The sequence below is a fragment of the Trichosurus vulpecula genome, chromosome 5, assembly GCF_011100635.1.
Source record: "Trichosurus vulpecula isolate mTriVul1 chromosome 5, mTriVul1.pri, whole genome shotgun sequence".
Classification (NCBI taxonomy): domain Eukaryota; kingdom Metazoa; phylum Chordata; class Mammalia; order Diprotodontia; family Phalangeridae; genus Trichosurus; species Trichosurus vulpecula.
The window spans coordinates 300,753,025-300,766,478 of NC_050577.1; the positions used below are offsets into that span (position 1 = coordinate 300,753,025).

At 47.5% G+C, this 13,454-nt stretch overlaps 1 pseudogene; it reads left to right on the forward strand.

Moving 5' to 3' along the window:
• Positions 1-3,665: 3,665 nt before the first annotated feature.
• LOC118851390 lies at positions 3,666-11,086 on the forward strand (annotated as a pseudogene).
• Positions 11,087-13,454: the final 2,368 nt, after the last annotated feature.

Consider the following 13,454-nt stretch of genomic DNA (forward strand, 5'->3'; position numbering starts at 1 on the left):
ATGGGGTACTACTCAAGCTTGGGTGGAGACAGAGCCCTGTCACCCTCCAGCCATTAAGAAGGTAAGCCAGATGATACCCATTATCCATGTGAAATCATGCAAAACACATGGGAGGCCCTTCAATTCTCCCCTGGATCCCAGAGGCATTTGTGGAACTGGGGGTATGAACAAATGTGCTGATCTGGGCCTGTTAATCAACCTCCAGAGAGAGAACCTCGGAGTCTGAACGCCGATCGAAGCATGTTCTGTTCGCTTCGTTTTTTCGTGGCTCCTTTGGTCTATTTCTGCTTTCACAACATGACGAATATGGAAATATGTTTTATAGCATTGCACATACATAAACCTTATTAAATTGCTTGCTATCTTAGGGAGGGGGTGGGGAAGGAAGGAGGAAGATAATTTAGAAGTCAAAATGTTAAAAAAAATGAATTAAAAATTGTCTTTACGTGGAATTAGGAAAAATACTATTAAAAAAAAGGACTGAGATCAAATCCAGCCTCAGACGCTTACTAGCCACGTGATCCTGAGCAAGTCCAGCTGTAAAGTGGAGATGATATCAGCACCTACCTTGCAGGATCATTACGAAGATCAGACGAGACAGTGACTGCAAAGTGCTTGCCTGGCACAAAGTAGATGCCGTGTGAATGTCAGCCATTATTATCATCATATGGAGAAGCAGGGAGGTGTGATGGATAGAGTGCTGGGACCTGGATTCAAATCCAGCCTTTCCTAACTGTAGGAACAAGGGCAGGCCGTTTTATTTCTCTGAGATTCAGTTTCCTCATGTATGAATTAAAGATTATAATCCGTACACCAGAATCTGAGCGAGGCCATCTAGTCCAACATCTTACAGACGAGGAAACTGAGGCCCAGGGAAGTACGGTGATTTATCCAGGGTCACACCATGAGCTGATGGTGAGCCCTTCAAGCTCATAACTTGTGTGGAAATCCAGTTTTTCCTTTGATGCCTGTGCTCATAGGACCCTGGATTTAACAGTAATAATAGCTGACATTTATACAGGGCTTAGTATTAAATAACAAATTATTCAGAGTTGGAAGGGGCTTGAGAGGCCCACCCCTTCACTTGACAGATGGCTAAGTGACTTGCCCAAGGACCTACAGAGAGCATCAGAGGGAGGACTGTAGGGCCAGGGCCACCCTCCCCAAAGCCTGCAGTTCCATCTGGTCTGCTTCCCTGTTGCTACAGTCTGAGGGTGTGCTCGGTGACCAGTGGCGGTGGGGCTGGAGACGCAGCCAGCTGCTCTACCTGGGGACCCCGCGCTTCTGTGGGAGTCCAGGTTCACTGAGCCTCCTGCTGGGGTTCTCTGGTTTCCTGGCAGAGCGGCCAGCCTTGTGGTGATAGCAGTTCCCAGACTTAGTGCGTTCCCTGGGGCACACCCTTCCATCCTTGGTGCGGAGTCACTCTTTCCGTTGCTCCGGTCCACGGCTGTCTATAAATGGACATGCTGCTCTGTTGGGGTGGGGGGGGCAGAGAAGTCAGTGGGGAGGGACAGGGAGACCCAGAGACAGAATCTCTGCTCATAAAATACGCTGACCAGCTTGCTGTCAGACTTGGCATCTTGTGACTCCATGAATGGCTGGCACAAGAAGGGAGCAGCTAGGTAGCTGAGGGAGGGGGCCCTCGATCCCTGTCTGGGCATGTGATTCAGAGTGGGACCAAACTCCAGCTCCCAGTTCTAGCTCAGCTTTGGATTCACGATGCCACAGAAGGTCAATTACTTCTCTTTTCTGTTGTCTGATCTGTAAAGCAGAAGAAGGGGAGAAAGAAAGACTTTGAGTCTGAAGTCCTGGGTGCTAATCTTGGCTGGGCTGCTTCTGAGCCTGGAGGCCCTTGGGGAAGACACTTGACCCCCAGGATTGTTTCTAACTTCTAGGGGTCTTGCATCTCTAGAGCCTGGTGTCACTAGCAAACCTGCTGACTGCACAATCAGAGCTTAACTGCTACTGATCACCTGTGTGGTCTTAAGCACGGCACTCTCCTCTTGGGCCATCACCTTCCCCACCCCTAAAAGGAAAGTTCATCCTTGTTCAGTCGTGTCCAACTCTTCGTGACCCCATTTGGGGTCTCTGTGGCAAAGACACTGGCGGCATGTTTGCCATTTCCTTCTCTGGCTCATTTTACAGATGAAGAAGCTGAGGCAACCAGGGTTAAGTGACTTGCCCAGGGTCACACATATAGTAAGGGTCTGAGGCTAGATTTGAACTCGGGAAGAAGGGTCTTCCTGACTCCTGGCCTGGTGCTTTCTCCATTGGGCCACCCACCTGCCCAATCTAGGTTGGGAATAACCTTAAGGCCCCTCCCAGCACTGCTTTTGTATCTTCTGTGCCACGATCTCTAAGGCTCTAAGATTCGATGGTTCTTTGACTTGACCTCAAAGATCTTCTTAATCAGTATTTCCTGAGGGCCCATCATGGGCCCAGCCTTGTGCTGGGCACTGTCCTTTTGGGGAGAAAGAAGTCAATGATTAGTGAAATTAAAGAGTTTTAAGAAGCACAGCCAAAGTGCCAAGTACTGTGCTTAGCTGCAAAGACAAAAGATAGCTCCTGCCCTCAGGGAGCTTCCAGTCCAATGGGGGAAGCAAAGGGCTCCATACAAACCAGAGAAAACAGGAGAAATTGGTGATATCGACAGAGAGACAGCACCATTGTGAAGGGGGGTTGGGAAAGACTTTTGGAGATTGTAGCTGAGGCCTGGAGGAAGCCAGGGAAGCCAGGGGGTAGAGACAGAGATAGGGAGCACGGGGGCTCCAGTGAAGGGCATGGGGGCAGCCAGTGAAGACGATAACAACACTCATGATACCATTTATACAGCACCTTAAGGTTTGCAAAGTGCTTTACATAGAAGCCTCGACACCCCTGTGAGGTAGCTGCTACGATCATCCCCATTTTACAGATGAGAATCACAGTTAGTAAGTATCTGAAGCAAGACTTGAATTTGGTTCTTCTGGACCCCAAATCCAGCATTCTATCTGCTACACCATCTGCTTGCCTAGGAGAGGGGAGTTAGGTGAAAGAAGATGAGAAAGGTATGAAGGGGTGCATAGGAAAGTTATTCTGGAGAGATGTTATAAGTAATAGGAAAGTTAGGAAGGAGAGAAGTTGGGTTTGGGGAGGAAGATAATGAGGTGAGTTTGGGACTGGAGGAGTCTGAGGAATCAGCCAGTATCCAGCGTGGGGTATCGATAAGTGGCTGGAGCCTGGAGTCTAGAGTTCAGGAGAAAGATTAGGGCTGGATAAACACATCTTGGAATGGGCTACAAAGGGCCAGTGAGGGAATTGATCTGTGGGGGCTGATGAGACCACCCCAGGCACAGTCACGAGGGAGAAGGGAAGAGCACTCGGGGACACCCATGGTTGGAAAGCATGACCCGGACAGAGGCAGCAAAGGGCATTGATGGGAATGGTCGGATGGATGGGAAAACCAGGAGAAAGTGGCAGCCTGAAAACCCAGAGGGAAAAGAGTATCCAGGACAGAGTGAACAGCAGCCAAAAGCAACAAAGGACAAGAAGATTGAGGCTGGAGAACAGGCCATTGGAAGTGGCCAAGTCTGAAACTGGGTGAGCAGTTGCTCTTCCAGAGCTTCCCAACGGCGGGCTGAAGCTGAGGAGGAGAACCAGGAGTTTGAGTAGAGTGATTAGACCAGACACTCCAGCCATGACCAGTTCCCTGGTCTCTAGAGTTGTCTACAGTGGCAAAAGGAATAGTAGCCCTGGTCTCCGAGCAACAGCAGTGAGATCTTCACTCCAGCCCATGAGGAGAACGTTGGCTTCATTTATGAAGAATGACAATGTGTGGAGGGAAACCTCCAGAACCAGATGTCTGGCAGTGAGCGTGGCCTGGTGGAGGAGTATGTGGAAAATGTCCCTAACCCCAGCCTGAAGACTTTTAAACCTTTTGACTTGAGTGACCTGAAACGCCAGAACACCCAAGATGTCCCAAGAAATCCTAGAGGCATCAGCCTGGTTGCTCTCTTCCTCCCTATGGCTTCTGGAAGATTGAAAAGTTGCAGAATTTCTATTGGTTTTTCTCCCTCTCCTCTGGGCCCATCTCCCTAGCAGGGCAAGTAAAGAGCCATGATCATGCTGGGCTGTGTACCTGTGAGATGGACTTGATTGGCACTCAAGGCCCTCCCTCCCCTTTTCCACCTTCCTTTTTCTTTAGGGAGGTTCCAAGTTGTTGCTGTGACTTGGGGCACTTGGCCCCCGTCACCAGCCTTCCCCTCTCCCTGTACTCTGGAGTTGCCTAGCTCTGTCTGCCCTCCAGGCACCCTACAGCCCTCATTTTCCCTCTATGGTTTTTAGATGCCAAGGCAGCTGAGCAAGGCAGCCCTCCCATCTCTCGCTATCCTTCTGAGATAAGGCGGAAGGAGCAAGGGACACATGGGGGATCTGGGACCAGGAGAGGTTGGATCAAATTGGTTCTCTAAGGTGGTGAGGTTGAGTAGTGGTAGTGCCGTCATCCCACAACCTGGTTCCACTGTAGCCATCTTCTAGTGCCTCTGTCCTGGGCAAACTGGGAAGTCTCCATTTTTGCTTTCCCAGATGTCCCATGGAGACCCTTTCCCTGCTTTCCAAAGCCTATTGGCCCCAGCTCCCTCAGGCCTGGGTAGCCCTCTGGGACCTATTCTCCACAGGGTTATCAGGCAGCCCTGACAAGCCTCTCCTAGCCCAGCAGCCTCTCTCCCTTAGGAGCCTTGTGCCCTGAGGCTCAGTGGTTGCTACCTTTCCCTGGTCTATTCTATTCCCAGCTGGTAGTTTTACTGAGGTTACCAGTAAGTTCTTTTTTTCTTTCTGTTACAGTTCCAGAGCTGAGTTGTTTGCCCTTACTCTGTAGCCCGAGGAGCTATAAATAAAGATGGGGTTGGGCATTTGGCCAGTTCATGCTGCTCAGGACTCTCTGAAATCCTCTTTCATCGCTGTTCCTGGGAAAATAAGATTCCATTACATTTATATACAATCCGTGCAGCCGTTCTGCTGTTAGGAGGCACTCCCTTCCAGGCTGCTTCTCTCTTTTCCTCTCCCTTTTAATTTCCCCCTTAGAGTCAGGACATTTGTTGCACTTGTGGTTATTTCATCTTAGACATTACCCTCCTTCCTCTTTCCCTCTCTTTGCTTACCCTTCTTGAGTTTCATGTATTTCTACCCAAACTCTGTGTGGATGTCCTTTATCCCCTTTAGATAAAAGTGAGGTCCCTCCCACTTCCTTCTCTTTTTTTCAATCAACATGAGAACTAGAAAGTTTGCTCCCCCTTCTTCCTCTTTTTACACCAGTTGGTCCTCTTTTTGTCCTCTCTTCTCCTCCTCCTCTTCAAACCCTCAGAACAGAACTGATCCATCCTCAGGACCTCCATGTTTCTTATTTCAAGGTTTCTCTGGGAGCTTATGTTCCCATTTCCAGGTTCCCACTCAGCTTTGACCTTTTCATCAGAAATGCTTGAAAGTTCTCTATTCCACTAAAGACCAATTTTCCCCACTGTAAGCTTATACTTGGATTGTCTGGATCAATTTTTCTTGGGCATTAAACTGTACCACTTGGTTTTTGGAATCTTGTTGTGTGGGATGAAAGATGCTCACCAATTAAAAGTTAATAAGGAGCCATCTCAGGATGGGAACAGAAATAAATTTTATTCAATCCTCGAGAATTGGGCATCCCCCACTAGAATGAATCCAGCAAGGGAGACACTTTATAAGAGGCAAGGCACCCATAATTATACAAGAGAATTCCCGTCCACCTCTGACCCTTCTCACCATTGGCTGGGAGGTGGGCTTACAATCTGAGCAAGAAAGCTAGATAAAGGACCGGGAAATCGAGGCACAGAAACTCCAATTCCCATTCCCTTAGTTAGTGATTACAACTGAGGTAACATCTATAAATCTAAAGAAGGAGAATAGAATAAGGGGAGGGGGAGACCCTCTCCATTCTTTACAGTAGAGAAAAACAGGTCGTTATTACCCTGTTCTTACTGAGCAAATCTTTAAACCAGAACCAGAAGAAAGAACAAAAAGTTTCAGGGTAAACTTTCCCAGAGGCTGAGCCATCAGACTCTCACGGCCTCAGAATTTTTCCACTTCCCTATTTCTTGATTTTTAAACACTTCTTAGTATAAGTATAGATACATATTTATACATATCTTCCCTATGAAATCTTCACATTTTATTTGCCTCACACATTGTGTTCCAAGATCCCTGATGGTTTTTAGTAGAAGCTGCCAGGACTTGTGTGATCTTGACTAAAGTTCCTTAACACTTGAACTCCTTTCTGGATGCTTGCAGTAATTTTTTCTGGATTTTAGTTATGACATTCCTGGGACTTTTTCTTTTGGGGAGTCAGTGAGATCAGAGGATTCTTTCTAACTTAACTTTGCCCTCTGGCTTGAATAGAACTGAGCAGTTTTCATTTTTAATTTCTTAAAATCTAATATTTAGGCTTAAAAAGCCCCACCACATTTTTCAGAGACTAATGAATCTTAGATGAGTTCTTTTTGACTTGTTTTCAGGATTAGTTATATTTTATATTAGATGTCTTACATTTTCTTCTATGATTTCATTCTTTTGATTTTGTCTCATATTTCTGCTGTCCCATAGTCATTGACTTCTGTTTGGCCTACCCTAGTTTTCAGGGAGATGACTTTTTGAATTAGACTTTTCACTCACTTTCTGTTCTAAAGCATTTTAGTGTCTTTCCAAATTTTCCTTGAGGAAGCTTTTCTTCTTTTTTTATTTATATTTTCATTTATTTCATTTTTTAAAAATCTCTTTTCAAATCTCTTGCCTCATTTCTCAAGTGAGAGAGACCACCATCTTACCCAAGAGGAAATTCCCTCAAGTTTCTAGGGAGGCAACATAGAAATCAGAGAGATGCTGAGCTGGCTTCCCCACACGGCTGCTCCTGCATATCTGTTCTCTCTGAAGTCAGTCTTCAGGAAGGGTTGGAGCTCTTGCCTCCTCTCCCCCAGAAGGAAGAAGTTTCTCCCGTCGACTCCACTCCTTCCTAGTGGCACACAGCCTAGGGTGATTGATTGTTCTCTCCAGCAACGAAGAGTCTTAAGCAGATGCTCCAGGTCTGCACACAGGTTACTCGATGATGGGGCATTTGAAGCTAATGGAGGTAGTTTTGGATCAAAGCTGTGACTCAGACTCATTCACTCTGGACTCCCACCTCTGCTCCCTGCTAAGTGGTAGAGAGAAATTTGATGATGAGAAGATAAGGGGTGTGAGGGGGAGGGGAAAGATGATTCGGGACAATGGGTGGGGAGAGAGTGGTTTGGGTGGAATCAGGAAGGCGGAGAGAGAGAGATCAGCTAGAAGGGTGAATGGTGATTCTGGAGGGATGAGTAGAGGGGAGAATGGAGACTGCAGAGATGGGACCGAGGAAAGGGTGGAGAGGGGCAGAGAACAGAGAAAGGGACCTTGGAAATCACCATTGAACCACCTCATTTTACAGACGAGGAAACCGAGGTCCCAAGAAGTTCATTTACTTGCCCCAGGGCTAAACAGGGATCAGGGGTTTAAACCCAACCTCTCCAATTCCAGGGATGGGGCATGGGAATGAAGGGGAGGGGGCAGGCCCTCCCAGCGTGGAAGAGAGGGCTCTGGGGGCAGGGAATGAAGAAAGGTAATAGGAGGCCATTCACGTGCTTGGGAGTGGGGGATGATCCCACGTTCTCAGACCTGCTAAACGGGGCTGATTTCAGAAGCCAACGGAAATTTCTGAGTATGTCTTCCAAGAAGCTCATACTTTCATGATTGGGCCAACGCCAAAGGGGCCCAAACCCTTCAAGCGTCCTGACCATTGCAGGAGGAGCAGAATGGGAACCAAAATGAGAACCTCCAGTCAGAGCTGGTACCACATCAGGGAGCCAAGCAGGGCCCAACCCGAGTCCTCGCTGGGAGATCAAAAGTAGAGACAGACATTACAATTTAATATTTAAATAGCACGTTTAATATTTATACAGTGAGGCAGAATTGGTCCCTTTATGAGCTAAGGATCCCAGAAACACTTCACTGCTCAGTGATTCCGGACACAGCTGGAATGTTTATTAAATAACTTAATGACGTCCTATACCCCCAAACCTGCCACTATACAGCTTTGGCCAGAGCGGGGGTGGGGGTGTAGGGAGGGTGCTAGGATTCCTTTTGCATACTCGCTGAAGTATCGCTGCCCCAGGGTCCTTGTGAACACAGCCTACTTCTGGAAGGAAGGTAAAAGGATGTTAGATCCGGAGTTAGCCCCTCTAGCCCAACCCACCTATTTTGCAGAGGAGGAGACTGAGGCCCAGAGAAGGAAAGAGATTTACCTAGGGTCACCTAGCTAATGTCTGAGGCAGGATTTGAACCCAGATCCAGTGCCCAACCAATGATGGGACCAATGATGAGGATGCAGGTCAATGAAACAGGGAAGCTTCCAGAATGTTGGCCAGTCTTCTGTGGAAGACCATGGCCAAGAAGCCTGGAGGATGAGAAGGATTTGTATCAGCACCAAGGGAGGGAATGCCCTATTGAGGAGATCTCTCATCCACTGAGTTACTATTGACTGAAGGAAGGACCTAGGATATCTTGGCTGGGGGAGGAGAGACCAGGGAGAAAAGCATACCCTTCAAACCTGTGAGCTCAGGCTGATCTGAGCCAAGACAAAAAGCCCTCAGAGGTCCAGAGCTTGGGGGCAAAGTCAAGAAAATAGATGTCAGTGGAGATGATGAAGTTATTCCCTGGACAAAACATCACACCATGGCTTAGTGGGATTTGCTGTCAACAGATCTTCCTAATAAAGGTCGAAAGAGATGACCTTGGCCCCTTCTACTTGTTCTGTTTCATTTGCACAGCCAGCCAGAAAAGACTGGTGGAATTTCTAACTCTGAGGTCCTGTAGTTGTCTGGGGCAAAAGACAATGATCTCAGCCCCAGACCTGAAGTTAAGAAGAAAAGACTTAGTCTTAGCTTGGGGTCACTCTGCTGCCTTCTGAACAGGCACAGGATGGGAAAAGGGATCTTTTTTGGCATTCTTTTATAGGCCAGCAAAGAATGGCATCTTCCCCCATGGGTCCTGGCCAAGTCATTTGAGTGGGACCCCAGGTACTGAGACTTAGGAGCTGTCTTTTGTCCTCATTAACAAGGGGCCAGTCAATTGGTACATCCACACTCTGTAGGAGTAAATAAACTACAACTCACATATACTCATCACACTTGATAAAACATTCATTGATATACATTCACTATTCTTCAGTGTACTGGTCCCAAGAAGAGGGTGCAAATTGAGACATCCTGTCTGGAGCCCCCAGTGCCCTAAGACGGTTTGACCTCTTTCCTAAAGGGTTAAGTATTTCCCAAGTAAAAGATTCACAAGTTAAAGAAGAGTGGGAGGGAAGAAGGGGAAGCTTGAACTCTTATGAGATGGTTTAGTTCATCTGCCTTGTTAGCTTTTAATCTCTGAGCCCCCTAACTTCTTCCATCCCATTGTCTGTGGAAAGGAGAGGCAGAACTGAGGTTCTAGGCTCCAAGCACACAAACTATGAGTCTAGGGGTTATGACTTTTTCCCACTCACTTGCTAAGGCATCCTGCCACATCTTGATCCTAGGAGAAGTCACAAAGAGCCAAAAAAAGAAGTGAAACTTTTACTTGGGAAGCACTTAACCCTTCAAGAGAGAGGTCAAACCGTCTTGGGTATTGGGGGCTCCAGACTGTAACAGATGCATCAAGAAGTCTCCACTCCTGCCTGGGAGACAAGAAGCCACCAGGCTTGCCAGGGGCTTAGGGCAGCTTCGTGGGGTTTGGCTCAGCTGAGATAAACCAGTTCTGAGCTCACCACTGAATCCCTGAAAGATTGTCAAGGGCCTAGCCAGCTCACATTTGTTTGTTATGCTCAGTCTAATGTTATTTTGATCCAGCTAAATCTGATTATAGTCCCAGCTCAATCATTTAGAGGCAAAAACCCATCATGTGCCAGAACAAGATGCAACAGAACAGAATGTTTTCATGGAAGTAGAAAAGAAAAAAAAATAAACCCAGCATTTACCCCCTCTTACTTCCACCCCCAAAAAATATTGAAAGAAAAAAGGGTGACCCAATTAATTCTGTAAATGACAGTATCTGTGCATGAGAAAGGTCCAGGAGAGCTGAAGTGACAGCCTGGGAGTGGGGGCAGGGATTGGCTCATTAGCTTCTCTCCAGGTGATGTGCAAGGCTCCACCCAAGATTCTCAAAGCTCCAAAGAAAAGCAAGGGATTGGAGATTTGAAGCTATGAGCACCTTGGAGGTCATCCAGCCCAGCCCCCTTATTTTACAGGAGAGAAAACTGAGGCCCAGAGTAAAAGTGACCAGGCAGAGGTCCCAAAAGGAACATGTGGCAGTGCAGGATCTGAACTGAGATCCTCTGGCTTCAGGTCCAGGTACTACCAGATACTACCCTTCCTCTCACATTTGGACCAGAGCCTTTCCAGGTGTTGGAGCCCAGAGATGAGCTGCCTTGCACCTTGTACCCTGGCTATCTAGGCAGCAAGGGACCACCATCTATGCTCTTCTTTGACGGCTATCTTGGAACCAACCTCAGTTAGGATCCAGAATCTAGCAACCAGAAAAGTGAATGCATGTGACACCTGTCAAAACAATCCCAGGGACCCTCCTGGACCAGGGCAGCATGGAACCATGAAGAGCTACTTGGATCTGGGCTGACTTCCTCTCAGAAAGAATCTGGAAGATTCCAGGCTCCTCCTGCCTTGTAAACCAACCAAAGTCAAGGACAGCAAATACACCGTTGGGTCTGGCCTCCATTTGGAGGGAGAGGAGGAAAGAGAAGCTCTCTGACATTGGCTGAGCAGGAATGAAGACAGGACAGAGGCCTAGAGGCAGGGGATGAAGCCTGGTGACAGGGAACCCATATAGGTCTATTGAGGAAAGCTCTCATCTGGCTCCCTTCTCTTCTGGTCTGCTCCTCCACTCCCCTAAATCCTTCGCCATTGTCCTCCACCAGGTAATCTGTGAAGAGGGCAAGGGGCAGGTGGTCAACTTGATAAACTTCCCAACAATGATGGAGTTTCCACGAGCTTCCTTCCTGTGCAACATGGGGTAGGGAAGTCATATTCTTGACTCCACTCCTCATCAACCCTGCCCTCCCCCAAAACCCCAGTGGTAGAAAGTGAGGTGTATCATACAGATTGTGAGAGATGGGTAAAAGTTAGGCTTCCACGGAAGAGTTAATTGAGTAAAGTTAGGGAAAGTTAGGTTTCCACAGAAGAATTAAGTTCCTCAGAATAATTAATTGTCAGCTTGAACAAAGACGGAGTAAAGATTAACCAGGATGAGAGCCCTCAGCCAATGGGAGTTTGTGGTTTTACAGAAATCTCAGTTTCAGGACATAGGCAAAACTGGTCTAAACTGGCCAGATAATGGTCAGGGTTGAAGAGAAAACTGGGTCAAATGGCTACCACGCATGCTTAATTGGCTAATTGAATATTACCTCACACACCCACAGGGAGGAGTTTTCCGCCATTTTTGAACATGGGACATATGTTGAGGAGGGGGGAACATGCCAAGGAGTTGCTTGTTGGGGGCGTATAGGGAAGATTGTGACCCAGAAGGGAGTGGACCAATCTGTTCTCTGAAGGGATGTACTGAGCCAATGGTGCATCTATCTATGTCAGTCTATCAGAATAAAGTCAGTCTCACTCCTGTACTCCCCACTCCCTCTTCCTAAAGGAGGGTGGAGTCCACTCCTGGCCAGGAACGTTTACCAATTCCTTTGAATTCCTCAATAATAATAAATTGCCCTTGCTACCTGAATTTCAGTGTCAAGCGTGTTTCTAAAACAGATGCCTGAGATACCTCCTTTCACACGTGGGTCTCACAGGAAAGCAACCAAGCTATTCCATAGGTCATCATCCACTTCAAACCACAGCTCATGAGCCCCGACCCACATACAATATTTGGACCAGGGGCCGGAAGGGGAAAAAACAAACCACCCTAGCATAACAAAGAATTGTTGTTATGTATCTTCTTTCCTCCACAGTGCTTGGTTCAGCTTTGGTAGGGGAGCAAACCCTGAAATTGAGATGGACAGATTACGTGAGTAGCCAGGGTTACTTATTACCCATAGCTCTGTGTTCCCTAGGCACTGGGTGCCCCCAACTCAAGGTCCTGGCCATTGGGCTCTCCTTCTGGGCAGCCTGGGGAGACAGCCAACAGGGTTGACTTCTCTTCTCCTGCAGGCAGATCTTAATTCCTTCCAGTAGTTACAAGAGTTGGTTTTCCTAGCCTCATAATGTTCTCTTGTCTCTTCTCTCTCTCTCCCTCCCTCTCCCTCTCCCCTTTTTTCTCTCTCTCCTCTCTCTGTCTCTCTCCATCAAAATTAAACACACTAACACAATTGGGACATTCAGAGTTGGGAACTGAGGCAGGAAAGGCCAAACTCAGCCCCAGAAGAACTTGACAGCCACCCCTCAGGAGACATCTTGGGAAGCTAGAGGGCAGGCAAGGTCAGGGCAGGGCATTCTTAGCTTCTCACAAGGTGGGTGCTGCATGGCACCGGAGACCCTCAGGGCAGATCAAGGGGGAAATCAAAAGTCAGACTTGATTGGTATATGCTAGTTTTGCTCTACTGGCAGTTTTTTCTTCTTTCTTTTTCACTTCTGGTTATAAAGGATGGCCTTCTGGGAGAGGGAAGGAGAAGAAAACCTTGGGAAAAACAGCCAATGAAGAATGCAGAACCAAGGATGGAGGATGGGGGCTGGACTCATGAATTCCTTTGCATAGGAACTCCTGGGCAATCAAAGTCTCTACTAATCCACATTGACCCTCTGCCACTTCTAGAGTTTGGAGGTGGTGCTGCAGGCACTGAGGGGTTAATTAAAATGACTTTCCCAGGGTCACACAGCCAGCATGTGATAAGTACTTCCTAGTCCCGAGATTAGCTACCTTCCTCCTGTTTGCCTATCATTAAAAAACAAAAGGTATCCATTAAAAATGTAAATAAAATAAAATTTTAAAACAAGAAATTAGGGAGGAGATTCAGGGAAAGCAGTGGGGAAATCTTCTTAAGAAGGCTCTGGTGAAGACCATGTGGAGATGGCTCAGGAGGGTAGGGGGCTTCACTGGCTTTCCTTCCACTGTAAGCCCAGAAACCACCCAGGTAGGCACAAAGGCGGTGCCCCAGCCTCCCATCCTGGCCTTCAAGGAGACACCTACATTGAGTGTTTGACCATTGGAGAACCACCCCGGGCTGGGAATGTCAAATAAAGAAATGTTTCCAAGATCACAGTTCCCAACAAAATGCAGGAGAATGGCACTGCCTACTAGCCAACCAATATTTGTCCGCTTGGACAATCTGCTTAGATGGAGACTCCTCAGGTCGCCTTGGCTTTGATCCAGCTTTTTCTGGTGAATCTAGCAAAGCGAGTGGGCCCGTGGGGAAAACAAGGCTGGTTTCACTCAGTGAGCTTCCA